Source organism: Mustela lutreola, chromosome 11 (assembly GCF_030435805.1).
Source record: "Mustela lutreola isolate mMusLut2 chromosome 11, mMusLut2.pri, whole genome shotgun sequence".
NCBI classification, from domain to species: domain Eukaryota; kingdom Metazoa; phylum Chordata; class Mammalia; order Carnivora; family Mustelidae; genus Mustela; species Mustela lutreola.
The window spans coordinates 95,245,364-95,257,462 of NC_081300.1; the positions used below are offsets into that span (position 1 = coordinate 95,245,364).

Consider the following 12,099-nt stretch of genomic DNA (forward strand, 5'->3'; position numbering starts at 1 on the left):
TGTGGAGTCCTTCACTAGGCGACGAGCCCTGGAATAGAAGTTGGACAGTTTTTAAAGGTCCCTGCGCTCGCCAAGAGAAGGAAATAGATGATGCTCAAGAGTGAAACACCGAGAGAATCCGATCTGGCGCCTCCTAACGCAGTTGGCAAGCAGGCGAAGGGTAAGCCCTTTTTGGCCGTTTATAGGAGAAAAGTCGGTGGAAAGGAGCAAGACGCTCGGGGGGGGGGGCCGCGGGGACCTTTGGGTGCCCCTTGATGAGTTCTTAGGAATTCTTAGCAGAGGGACTGATTCTCTCTTGCTTTCCCTCAGTATACCTGGATGGCCGTGACCACCCCCAAAAGTGGAACCCTAAAAGCGGCTGTCCTGTAATTAATTCCATTATGAACAACAGTCAGGTCAGCTCTGACTATGAGAAAAGCTGGCCCTAAACATTCCTCCAAATCCAACTAGGCCTGCTCTTTGGGGTAAGGATCAGGAGGAGATGAGGACAGGGCACAGCTCCATTAAAAGAACATAGATGCTCATAGCAGTCTTGGCAAAAAAAAAAACTTAACATATTTTTTTTTCTGCCATTAAGCCTCTAGGATAGTCATTTTCAGATAGAGAAACTGAGGCTCAGAGACACGATCGGTCGCGGTGGTTCCTCTGCCCAAGCCAATATCCTCCCTAGTGGACACACCATTCAGATGTGTGGAGAGGAAGTGGCTTCCCATCAGAGATCGGATGTGAACCATCAGCTCTGTATTGGTCACCCTAAAAGACAGCTTCCCCCTAACACACCTTTAAGTTTCCTGTCCCGTCTTTCTATATTCTTTTTCCACCCACCCCTAAAAACTTTTTGTTGTTGTTGTTGTTGTTGTTTTTAAGTTTGTTTTAATCCCAGTCCTGGCAAATACCAAAACTTATTTCAGCTTAGTGGGAATGAGGAGGTTTTGCCCTCAGCCTCTGTCAAGAATCAGGGCCCATCTCACTAGTTTCTCTCACAGAAGACCCCTTGAAGAATAAGAGTCTTGTTAGAGGATTCATGTTACAAATGAGGAAACAGTCTCAGAAAGGCAAAGCCGTACAAGGCCACAAGCTTGTAAGTGTAGTTACTTTCATCACAGCCTTTATGGATACTGACCACCTTCCTTGTTCCCACATAATGAAATGAACATGTTCAAGGGAGGGCCTCTGCAGCTGGCGGGTCAGGAAAAGGAAGTTAAGTGCCATAAGGCAAAACCAAAATAGAATGCTTGATCCCAATTCTCCTTTACTCCCAGAGACACTTCTCTCCCCATGTGGGTGTCCCCAAACGCTGGTGTCAGGAAAAAATCCGATGGCAAGCACCTCAGTGCCAAAAGTTAAGTCCATATATCACCCCAATGGGGAGTTCCTGGCCTGTCAGCGTGGAAAGGGTTTGAGTAGTCACCTAATTGAATCCCTTCTCTTTACAAACCCTGAGGAAACTACAGACCAGAGAGAAGAATGGGCCAACTGGGGTGTTTGTTCCCTCGGACTCCCCCAGAATGCCTACCCTACCTCCTGGTCCTAAGTGGTCACTCAGTAAATGTTGGGCTCGTGATGGATCACCTTCCCCAGCGATATTTGCATTTTCCCTTTATCAGTAATTGGCAGATGAAAGGCTTTGTCCTCCTGTTGAAAGAATTCCAGGCATTTGCTCCAAGTGGGGGAGGAGGTTATTTTGGGCCAAAGGGGGATGGGCCAAGACCCTTGAGCTCCTAGTGCTAGCTAATTGTCCCAGAGGGGTGGGCAGTAGGTGAGAAAGGGGAGGGGAGATGAAGGTGCTTCTCCAAGAGAGGTATTATTTCTTGCGGGGGGGGGGGGGGTGGGGGGGTGGGGGGGTGGGGGGGGGGCGGGGACCAGGCCAGTTGTATTTGAAACTTAGTAATAATGACTTCCCGGATCCTCCTTCTCATTCTTACAAAAGACCCAGTCAAACCCTGGCTGTGTTGGCTCCATTCATTCATTTCTTCATTCATCAAAGGGTGATTGAGCAGCTCTGTGCTTTAACACACAGGGGATATGGAAGAACCAGCTTTGATTGTAGACATACTCCAGCCTGGACAGGGACTGGACAGAGGGCTCCCAGGGGAGTTAGGAATCCCCAAGATTTTAAAAACTCTTAGAAACTGAAGCCGTTCTCACCCTCATACATAATTATAAGAGCTCCGGATTTCTGAGTGCCTACCATGTCTTTAAGCAAAGTCACTCACGTTTGTTACTGTCTTGAATCTTTCCCAAAGCCCTAATGAGGGAGGGTCTATAATTCCCCACCGCTATGGCTGAGGCTCGAAGAGAGGTCAAGGTACTTGCCTAAATTTTACAGCCGTAAAATAAGAGACAGGATCTGTACCCAGGGTTTGCAGGAATACAGAGCTCACAGGCTTTACCACTCACTATGCTCCCGTTCGGGGCTGTCCCTTAGGACATGGTCATGGAAACATTCTATGTCTGTGCTGTCCAATGCAGGAGCCTCTAGCCGCATGTGCTATTGAAATGTGGGTAGTGAGATTAAGGAAATGAATGTTAAGTTTAATTTTAATTAAAATTTAAATAGTTGTACATAGGGGCACCTGGGTGGCTCAGTGGGTTAAAGCCTCTGCCTTCAGCTCAGGTCATGATCCCAGGGTCCTGAGATCCAGCCACTCTCGGGCTCTCTGCTCAGTGGGGAGCCTGCTTCCTCCTCTCTCTCTGCCTGCCTCTCTGCCTACTTGTGATCTCTCTGTCTGTCAAATAAATAATATCTTTTTAATATAAATAAATAAATAAATAGTTGTGCATAGCTGGTGTCTGTTATTGGACAGTGCAACCTTACAGTGTTTCCCAGAATTTGTCTTAACTTTTACCTACAGGACTAGATACATCTCAGAGTCTGATTTGGCTCTGTGTCTCTATAATCAACCTTCTGGAAATATTTGTGGAATGAACGAAGGGACCCTGAGAAAATGAAGTATTGGAATGATGAGAGGGACAGGGATGCCTGCAAAGGTTTCCTTGAAGGGACCGTGTGAATGTTCGCAGTGCTGTTCCTTAAACCACTCACTCTGAGGGTCTGCCAAGAGCTTAGCACGGTGGGTACCTGGGGATACTGGTTAGATTCAAGATTGTCCCACCTGCCCGGATCTGACAAATAGACTTTTCAAGGACAGATAAGTGGTGTTGAGGCAGGAAGCCTTAGAAATGGGTAACCACTTCCTGATATATATCCTGCTGATAGACACAAAAACAAAGATGCGATCCATTGTAGCCCTGTTTGCAACAGAAAGAGACTGAAAAGGATCCCAAAGTTGGGGAACTGATTAAATAATTCTTGGACCATTTGTCCATTCAAATATTATCAAATCATCAAGAAGAATAAGGTAGTTCTGTATATACTGATGAGGATGACTTCGTGATATCCTTACATTAACACAGAACAGGGGTACCTGGGTGGCTCAGTCGGTTAAGCATCTACCTTCCTTTCCAGTCACGATCTCAAGGTCCTGGGATCCAGCCTGCATCAGGCTGCCTGTCCAGCAGGGAGTTGGCTTCTCCCTCTGCGCCTCCCCCTGCTCATGCTTGCTCTCTTTCTTTCCCAAATAAATAAAATCTAAAAAAAATATATATATATATTAACACGAAACAGAACAAGGTGCGGAATACTTACAGTGAATTGTGCTGACCACTTACATCAACCAAAGGGGACAAATTTATGTCTACTTTTATTCTTTTGGATGTACAGGCTTTTCTTTGGAAAGAAATAGAACCAAAAAATGGGGGAGGGGGGAGAGACTGGGAAAAGAGAAGCGAACACGTATTCTTTGGTACAATGTGACATTTTTAACACACGAATGCATTAGAGTTGCCTGGCTTGGGATCTTATAGATTTAATTTCATTTTCTAAGGTGTAGTACCTTTTGACTTTTATACTATGTACCTGTATTATCCTACTCAAACAGGAATTTAATTTTTATTCATTCTTTTTAAGACTATCAGTCTCAAAATCAAGTAAATCTAAACAACTAAATATTGTGTGGCTATATATACATAAGAGTAAGGCGTAAATAAAAGCAAAAGAATGATTATTAACACAAAGTGCAGAAGAGACTCCATTCTAGAACAGGGAATGTGAACAGAGAAGGGGCAGGTGATTTTCTGTCTCCTAATCTAGATGGTGGGCACCTGAGTGTAATTCTTCAAAATGAACTTTAGAATTTTACAAATTCTGTTGTACTTCTGAAATATTCCATGACTTAAAAATTGTTTTAAATTTTCTTCCAGTCTTGGGGCTCCCGGCTGGCTCTGTCAGTAGAGCATGTGACTCTTATCTCCTGGTTATTAGTTCGAGCCTCACTTTCGGTGTAGAGATGACTTAAAAATAAAATCTTTTAAAAAAAAAATTGCTTTAAGTCTTTCTCCTGTATCTCTGCCCAACCACCCAGTTTCTCTCCTTCACGGGCCCAGCCCCCCGGAAAACTTGTTAACAATGTGCCTTGGGTATCCTATCAGAAATAGTTTATGCATTTACACACATCTATATATTTTCTATTATGACGATGTCACACAAATATACCCACTGTCCTTTCCTTCATCACTTAATACGATCCTGGAGATTTTCCCATGTACTATCTGTAGAACTGAATCATTCTAAAATATTAGGTAAAAATGAAGTAAATCTGAATGTCATGATTCAGAAAAAGTTCAAGATTGGCTAAGAAAAAAGTCAGAATAATGTATATGTTGTGATCCCATTTAAGTCCAAAAAAAAGGGGGGGGGGGAGAAGAAGAAGAAAAAGAAGGGAGAAGAACTTCAGTGGACCAGCAAACCATTACGTTTGATCACTTCTGAGGAGAGAGAAAATTTTAAGGGGGTTATACACAGACCATCTCATGCATTACTTGCCCTTTTAAATTTATCAGGTATTTCAAGCATAAAGAAAGGCATCGAAATTAAATATACCAAGGACTTGTGTATTCACCTGCTAGCTTTGCCAAATCCTAGATTTTTGCCATATTTTGTATTATGTTTGCAATTTTAAAAAACATTTTGGGAACCCACAGACCATACTTTTATTTATTTATTATTTATTTTTAGATTTTATTTATTTTTTAGATTTATTTTATTTTATTTTATTATTTTTTAGATTTTATTTATTTGAGAAAGAGAGAGAGTGATTGGGGTTCCCAAAGACTTTTTTTTTTTTTTAATGTTTTAATTTTTTCACCAGGGCTGTGTAGATGGAATTAACAGAGTCAGAGCAGCTTACATATAGCCTGAGTGTCTGGCTTTGGGCATTTGGGGAAGACTTCTGGTGTAAAGTTCTGCATCTTCCCGTGCTAGAACCCTAAGGAAACTTGAAAATAACAGGTGAGTTAATTAAGGGGTTAACTCCAGGAGGCGAGTCATAAAAGTTCAAAGATACTCCGAAAACTTGCATCTTTCGATTGATGGACAAATGTGTTAACCAATGGAAATCAAAACCCAGGCATTACTTCATCATGCTAAATTATCATTGGCTGTCAGTCCCCGAGGGCCGGACCGCAGGGCTGGCGGTTAACCCTTTCAGGGACGATTTTTGCCCTCGAGATTAATTTTATTTTGAAAGATGAAGTAGGAACAGATGAAAAGCCCAGAAAGCTCCTCAGACCTTCAAGCGTCGTCGCCTTTGGCCCTCACCCCAGCAGGTAGAGTTTCCCACCCCCAAAAGAACACCCCGGGGACAAATTTCCTGGAGAGAAAGTTTTGAACTTTTAAAATGGGGAATCAGCTGACCTTGCTTAACGAGAAGAGAGGGGAGGGGAGAAGTTTGATTCACTTTTTGTCCTGTCAGAACAGAGACCAGTGTTGGAGACGATTCCATTAATCTTGCAGAGCGATCAGTCACTGAGAGGATTGAATTGCATTTCCTGCCCCAAAGATGTAGAGACTGATGACCTTTGCGGCAGCCCTCAGACCCCCAGTTCACAGCTGGAGAGAGGATGTGTCAGCATTTACTTTCGGGTCTCACCCTGCCCTTTGTTCAAAATTCAAACTCTGTGTCGGCCTTTTTGTCATAGATGCTGCCGATTTTTTTTTTTTTAAACCTCCCACGTCTTGCAACTTCGGAGAAACTCTCTATTTAGCAGAAGATAGTATCTGGAAGTACTCCCAGAGAGGGAATCAAAATAGACAGGAGGAAATTTTAAGAGAGGCCATTGGGCCTTTGGGCTTTCTTTACTGCCCCTTCCTGGGCTCCGCTGCGGGTTGAACGGGATGGAGGCACTGGGTCTACCTGAGTTAAACAAGAATGCCTCCTGCGGCCATGGCTCCATTACAAAGAAGCTTTCACATTGCGTTACCTCGGGTAAAAAGGAACTGCTGGAACAAAAGCATCTCCATAAAAAGACATTCTAAATTTCCAGATCTGGTGAGCTAGAGGACCTTGGACAAGGTGCCCAAACCGAGCCTCCCTTATCCCATCTATAAAATGGGGGCCATGTCTACCGTCTAAGAGTTCTATGAGGATTCAATGAACCACTGTTCTACAACTGGGCGGCTGGTAAGTGCTGTCTCTTTGTTAAAATGAAGTCGACCTTCTGGACTTCATATCCCTAACTAGCTCTGGATCTGGATGGTGGGGGGAATGTTTTCCTCCAAGGGGAAGGCTTCCTAACTATGGAATATCCCTGCTTTTCTCTCCAACATCAGTTCTCTCCCCAACAAGCCTTCAAAGTCTGACTCAACTCTTTTGAGCTCTTGGAATAAACCTGCTTTCTCTCCCCCAGACCTTTGCATATGGTGATCCTTCCACTGGGAGCAGTCAATCCTGCCTACCCTCCTCTCCAGAGTTCTCACCCTCTTGGAATAGGCTTTGATGTCTTCCCCCTCCCCCGCGCCCCCCCCCCCCCCGCCCTGCTCATAACGCTGATCATATTATCTTATTGCTGCCTATGCTCTAGGCTGACTGGGAGTACTGGGAGTATAGGGACCCTGTCTGCCTCGTGGATGTATCTCCTACCTAGCACGATGCCAGCACTCAGTTTTTTGTTTGTTTTTTTGTTTTTGTTTTTGTGGGGTTTTTTGCACCCGGTTTAAAAGTACATGTCTAAGGATACCTGGTTGGCTCAGTCAGTAGAGCCTGTGACTCTTGATCTCCGGGTGGTAAGTTCAAGCCCTACAATGGGTGTGGAGCCTACTTAAAATAAATAAATAAATAAAAGAGGGGCACCTGGGTGGCTCAGTGGGTTAAAGCCTCTGCCTTCAGCTCAGGTCATGATTCCATGATTCCCTCCTCTGCAGGGAGCCTACTTCCTCCTCTCTCTCTCTCTCTCTGCCTGCCTCTCTGCCTACTTGTGATCTGTGTGTCAAATACATAAAATCTTTTTTTTTTTAAAGATTTTATTTATTTGACAGAGAGAAATCACAAGTAGATGGAGAGGCAGGCAGAGAGAGAGAGAGGGAAGCAGGCTCCCCACTGAGCAGGGAGCCCGATGTGGGACTCGATCTCAGGACTCTGAGATCATGACCTGAGCCGAAGGCAGTGGCTTAACCCACTGAGCCACCCAGGCGCACCCCAAATACATAAAATCTTAAAGAAAAAAAAAAAGTGCCTTTCTAATGAAAGTCCTGCATCCCTACTATGCCCCACTTAGTCCCCAAATTACTCACTCTTCCAGAGATCTAGGAGTAACCTTACTGCGATCTTTCTTTTTTCCTAGCTAGCCATTACAACATCCTTTGCAGATGGAATCGGTCGCTTTTGCCCTCCTTGAAATGACCTTCATTAATTGACCAATTGCTTACTGAGTAGCGCTCAGATACACACAGAGCACTCACTGCCTTTGTAGGAAAGTCTCCTCTTCACCCGATAGCATCTTTTCAAGGCAGAGAGCAGGCCTTTCTCCCTGGTGAGGCTAGGATGGACAGTTGGCTCTTAACCACAGCCCAAGGAGAGAAATCTGAGACCACCCCTTGCAAACTGAGAGCAGGTGAGTTTGCCCAGTTTACCCTAACGCAAAACTCTCATTCAGAATACTTAATAAAATACGAAAGTGTTAGCAGCCCATTGTCAGGGTCTCTCTTTAAAAAAAAAAAAAAAAAATGTCCCTGGGGCACCTGGTTAGCTCAGTCGGTAGAGCACAGAGCACTGGACTCTTAATCTCAGGGTCATGAGTTCAAGCCCCACTTTGGGTTTAGAGACTTTTTTTTCCCTCAAGATTTTATTTATTTGACAGAGAGATCACAGGTAGGCTGAGAGAGAGGAAGGGAAGCAGGCTCCCTGCTGAGCAGAGAGCCCAATGCTGGGCTCAATCTCAGGACCCCGGGATCACTCAAGACCGGAGCGGAACACGGAGGCTTTTACCCACTGAGCCACCCAGGCGCCCCTAGAGATTTTTTTTTCTTAATTTTTAATTTTTAAGGAAAAAAAAAGGAAAAGTCCTTGAGGTGACTGACCTTGGTCTTATTTACTGCTTATGCTCAGCCCCTAGGGCCTGGCTCATAAAATACTCAATCTCTCGAATGAGTGAATGAATTTGTCGAAGGAATGAATTCCTCAAACTCCCAAATAAGTGTATTTTCAGCTTGATTAAATCTTAAAGTGTACCTCTTTGAAGAAGTTGCAAAGATTCTAAGAGGCCCTCTTAAAGTGCAACAATGTGAGGTTCCTCGGGGAGGTGGTAATTGACACCTTTCTAGCTCCAAAGCCCAGGTTCTCCCCTACTCTTTTCCAGACTGCATCCCGGGTCCACGTGATCTGCTGGGCAGAAACCGAGAGAGTCAGCTGTCATCGCCCGCAGCTGAGGCCTGAGAACGCGCACCCTGCGTGCTCGCCGCAGGGTCTGGGAGACCGCTATCTGCACGTGAGCAGGGCTTCCCCAGGGCGAGGCGATATATCATGGTCAATTGCCACTTGCTATCCCAGCTTAAGGGCCTGGAGTCCAGACACCCCGAGTGGAAGGGGGCGGGGCACAGAGCGTGCTGTGGGGCGGGGCAGAGGCTGGTAGGCACCCCCAGAATGACCTCCCGTGCCTTTGACTTCTGCTCCCGAACTCGGGAATCCATTCGTCAGCCTGCGCCTTGACATCAACCTCTGCATCCGTGTCTCCCACCGCGAATCGTGCTTAATGTCTGCCCTGGGCATGGCAAGGACCCGTCAGCATAACTTCGCAAGTCCTCACTCGCCTGGGTCAACTTATCTGCCTGCGCGGACAGCTGGATGCTCCTACAGGGTTGGAAAGTTGGATGTTCCTACCAGAGTCCCGACTTCTCAGCCTGGGAGCTGTATGCTGTGGGTAAGTGACTTCACCAAGTGAATCTCATTATCATTTCTACGGTGGGAAAATAATAGATGTTTGGGAGAATGAAATGAGACCACAGAAACCCCAGTCATTACGCGCCCTAGTTTCCTTTTCTGCTTTCGTTTTCTCTGTAGCACTGGTCACCATCTATCACAGATTTTTTTTTTTTAAGATTTTATTTATTTATTTGACAGACAGGAGGAAGGAGGCTACCTGCCGAGCAGAGAGCCCGATCTGGGGATCGATCCCAGGACCCTGGGATCATGACCTGAGCCGAAGGCAGAGGCTTTAACCCACTGAGCCACCCAGGCGCCCCTCAATCACAGATTTTATTTGTTGTTTTCTCCTCCCACTAGGATGACAATGCCACAAAGCAGCAATTTTAATCTCTTTTGTCCACCTCTGTAACCCCACACATGTCAATTAGAGCTTGGCCCTCGATAGTCTCAATAAAATATTTGTTGAATAAATGAATGGATGATATAAAGTGACTGGCGCTCAGTAAGTACCCCATCATGGGGTAGCTATTGCTAATTTATTATTGTGATTAAATACTCTGTCTTGGGAATCCAATTTGAAAGCAGTATACTTAGGGAGGGAGAAATTTAGCATCATGTGGAATGCTGGCATTCTGGCTGGGAAATCCTGTCGACTCCATTTACTAGTTGTGTGATCTGGAAGAAGTGACTTCACTTTTCTAAGGCTGTTTCCTCACCTGTAAAATGGAGATAATCACAGTACCTCCCAGGTAGAATGCAAAGGTAGGATAAGACGGTAACAGTAAAGCATTTAGTAGAGTTCCTGCCACATAATGAATGCTCAATAAACAATGATCAGCATTCCTCATTATAGTAGTACTCCTCACACTAGAGGTGACATCCAAGTCAATTAAACCATTGCTAAGCACTCACATATGTCTGGGTCCAGCAGTCTCAATAAATGTTTATTGACCTCCCTCCGTGAGCTCCTCAAGGAAAGAGATTGTGCTTACATTGTCCTGATTTTGGCCTGCAGTAGATAGACTGAGACATGCTCAAAAAATCACATTCTGGACTCAAATATGAGTAAAAACCTAGAACAGCTACTAGAATCATAATGCCCGTGGCCTACTAGGCGCCAGGCACGGTGTTGGATGCTGGAGATATGGCAACAAGCTTAAAACAAACATGGCGGCTACTCCTTTCAGGCTGGTGAAACTTAGCAGAGTTGACTGACTTTGTGTCGATCGTTGCACAGACAGATGGAACATTGCAACTGAGAAGTGTATCACAACAGAGAGGGGCACAGGGCTCTCGGGTATATAATGTGGGCCTGGAGAAGATGGGGTTGACCTGGGCTGGGCTTGAGGAGGGAAGAGCTGAGCGCTGCGGAAAGAAGAGGTCTTAGCTAAGCTGAGGGTAGGGGAAGTGTTCTCAGCAGAAAAAATAGCAGATGCGAAGGTCTCGTGATGGGGGAGCATATGAGCTAAAGGAACTGAAAGAAGGCCTAGTGACCCCAGTACAGTGAGCTGAGGACAGGGGCCCCGGGGAGAAATCAACTGGGAAAGTAAGTCAGCACTTTGGAAATTAAGTGGGCCACGTATATGGTAAAGCAGAAAAAGGGTGCAACCTAGGATCCAACAGTTCCAGTTCTAGGAACATTCTAGAAAAACAGCCACAAGGGCCTCGGGAGGCATGAGCGAGGATGTCAGCCCGCGCTGCATTATATGCAGTCTCAAAAAAATGGGAAACAACCCAACTGTTCGTCAACAGGAGAGTGGTAAAAATTGCAGAATATGTTTTCCTCAGATTCCTCAGGAAAGGCTGAATGAAAAGTTAACGTAGTACGGGGATGCTTGGTTAAGTGTCTGCCTTCGGCTCAGGTCATGATTCCAGGATCCTGGGATCGGGACCCACATCGGGCTCCCAGCTGGGCAGGAAGCCTGCTTCTCCCTCTCCCTCTGCTGCTATGTGGGCTCTCTCTTGACTCTCTCAAATAAGTAAAAATAAAACTTAAAAAAAAAAATTAAAAATAGGGCAACCTGTTGGGACCCTTCTCACTCTTGACAGCCTTTTCTGTATCTTCACTTAATAAACTTCTGTTGATTTACTCACTCTGTGTTGTCTGAGAGATTCATTCTTCGACTCCATGAGACAAGAACCTAGTTGTCCCGCTTCATCTCGGTGCAGAAACCTGGGATCACTTCCAGCGAAGGGTAAGTAAAAGTGGGCTCTTTTCTTTCCTGGGAGACGTCTCTCCCTTAGATGACCTTTTCTCCGAAACAGCAAAACTGGGCACCTGCTGGCCAATTAAAGGTGAATAGTGTGGCCACCAGGCTTAAGTCTCAGGTGACAGGCTTCTGGCCAAAGTTTGGTTAATCCCCCTTCCTCAAAAGAAGGGAATGTTGGCCTAACCCTACCCAGTTCTGCTTTCTGTGCATTGGCTTTTCTTCAATGGCTTGCTCCCACCTCAGGGACTTTGCCTGGAGTAGGGCCCTTCCAGTCTCTAGTAGTCAGTATTTAAATTCCCTGGTTAGCTTTCTATAAAAGACCAACCCTAAAGGCCCTCACTGGCAACCCTGTTGGGACCCCTCTCACCTTTGAGAGCTTCATCTGTATCTTCACTTAATAAACTTCTATTGTTTTACTCACACACACAAAAATAATAATAATAAAAATTTACAAATAAAAAATAAAGAAATATGGAACTTCACAAGCAGTCATTTTTTTTTTTTAAGAATTTATTTATTTGGGGCACCTGGGTGGTTCAGTGGGTTAAAGCCTCTGCCTTTGGCTCAGGTCATGATCCCAGGGTCCTGGGATCGAGCCCCGCATCGGGCTCTCTGCTCAGCGGGGAGCC

General features: G+C 45.2%; 1 long non-coding RNA gene across 2 annotated transcripts; it reads left to right on the forward strand.

Annotated features, from left to right (window-relative positions):
- Positions 1 to 24: 24 nt before the first annotated feature.
- LOC131811699 (uncharacterized) lies at positions 25 to 11,353 on the forward strand. 2 transcript variants are annotated; one of them, XR_009346076.1, is made up of 6 exons: positions 25 to 160; positions 5,211 to 5,350; positions 6,385 to 6,521; positions 8,695 to 8,823; positions 9,033 to 9,255; positions 9,618 to 11,353. It is a non-coding gene; the product is annotated as an uncharacterized LOC131811699 (long non-coding RNA). The 2 variants fall into 2 exon arrangements; XR_009346075.1 differs by lacking the exons at positions 25 to 160; positions 5,211 to 5,350 and adding an exon at positions 5,518 to 5,667.
- The last annotated feature ends 746 nt before the right edge of the window (positions 11,354 to 12,099 follow it).